Source organism: Propithecus coquereli, unplaced genomic scaffold (assembly GCF_000956105.1).
Source record: "Propithecus coquereli isolate 6110/MARCELLA unplaced genomic scaffold, Pcoq_1.0 Scaffold188, whole genome shotgun sequence".
NCBI lineage: Eukaryota > Metazoa > Chordata > Mammalia > Primates > Indriidae > Propithecus > Propithecus coquereli.
This window is the reverse complement of record NW_012143634.1, coordinates 2,787,850-2,790,059: the sequence shown is the minus strand read 5'-3', so window position 1 is coordinate 2,790,059 and position 2,210 is coordinate 2,787,850.

Here is a 2,210-nt window from a genome sequence, read left to right as displayed (position 1 = left end):
TTTTTTTTTTTTTGAGACAGGATTTCTCTCCATTGCCCAGGCTAGAGTGCAGTGGCACTATTCACTGCAACTTCAAACTCCTGAGCTGAAGCGATCCTCCTACCTCAGGCTCCCAAGTAGCTAGGACTACAAATGCATTCCACCACACCTGGCTAATTTATATTTTTTTAGAGATGGGGTCTCACTATGTTGCCAGGCTGGTCTTGTACTCCTAGCCTCAAGTAATCTTTCTGCCTTAGCCTCCCAAAGTGCTGGGATTACAGGCATGAGCCACTGCCCCTGGCCCTTCTCACCATTTCTGTACAAAATCGTATTGGAGATTCAAGCCAGAACAATTATCCAAAAAAAAAGCATCCAGACCAGAAAAGAAGTTAAACTATCTTTACTCATATATGACATGATCCTGTATATAGAAAACCCTAAGGAATCTATATAAAAAATTATTAAAGTTCAACAAGGTTGCAGGATACAGTATCCACATATAAAAATCAATTGTGTTTTTATACACCAAAAATAAACAATCAAAAAATGAAATAAAGAAAACAATTTCATTTACAATAGCATTAAAAAGAATAAAATATTTAGTAATAAATTTAACAAAAGACAAGCAAGTCTTGTACACTGAAAACTATAAAACATCATTGAAAGAAATTAAAACAACCTAAAAAATGGAAAAACCACCTTATGGTCATGGATTAGAAGACTTAGTATTGTTAAAATGACAATATTCCCAAAATTGATCTGCTTATTCAATGCAATTCCTATCGAAATTCCAATGGCCTATTTTGCAGTAATTGACAAGCTGATCTTAAATTTCATATGAACATGCAAGGGACCTCAAATAATAAAAACAATCTTGAAAAGGAGAAAAATTTTGGAGAACTAAGACTTCCTGATTTAAAACTTACAACAAAACTACAGTAAAGATAGTGAGGTACTGTCTTAAGGATAGTCATTTAGATCAATGGAATAAAACTAAGAGTCGAGAAATAAACCTCTGAAATTATGGTCAATTGATCTTTGACAGTGGTGCCCAGACAATTGAATGCAGAAAGAATAGCTTTTCTACAAATGCTGCTGGGACAACTGGATATCACATGCAAAAGAATGAAGTTTGACTCCTGCCTTACACCATATAGAAAAATAAACTCAAAATATGTCAAAGGTTTAATTGTAAGAGCAAAATCTATAAAACTCTTAAAAGAAAATATGGGTGTAAATATCCATAATTCTGAATTAGGGAATGGTTTCTTAGCTATAACACCAAAAGCACAAATAACAACAAAAACAACAAAAATAGATAAACTGTACTTCATTAAAATGATTTTGTACTTCACTGAATTCTACCAAGAAAGTGAAATGGCAACAAAAAAATGGGATAAAATGTTTGAAAATCATATATTTGATAAGAACTTGTATCCAGAACATATAAAAAAAACTCTTAAACATAAAAAATAAAGATAATTCCATTTAAAAATGGGCAAAGGATTTGAATGGATATTCTCCAAAAATAATATACAGATGACCAATAACTAAGTATATGAAAAGATACTCAATATCATTAATCATTACAGGAATGCAAATCAAAACCACAATGTGATATTACTTTGCACCCACTAAAATGGCTGCAATCAAAATGACAGACAATAACATGTTGATGAGGATATGCAGCAACTGGAATCCTCACACCCTGCTACTAGGAATGTGAAATGATACGACTGCTTTGGAATTAGAAACATATGCCCACACAAAAACCTATACTTAAATATTCATAGCAGCATTATTCATAAAAGCCAAGAAGTGGAGGCAACCCAAAAGTCCATCAATTAATGAATGGATAAATAAATGTGGTATATTCATACAACAATATTATCCAGCAATAAAAAGGAATGACGGAATGATACATGCTACAACATATTTATAGATGAACCTGGAAAACATTATGCTAAGTGAAAGAAGCCAGACAAAGGCCACATGTTATGTAGTTCCATTTACACAAAGTGTACAGAATAGGCAAGTCAATAGACACAAAAAGTAGATTAGAGTTTTTCAGCGGCTGGGGAAAGGAGGAATAGTGAGTGACTGCTAATGGTTTAGTGTTTTTTTTTTTTTTGTAGTGATAAAAATATTCTGAAATTTGAATGTCAGAGAGGAGAAGCCAAGATGGCGGATGAGAGAAGCCACCAGCCAGAATGTCTCTGCAAAAAAGA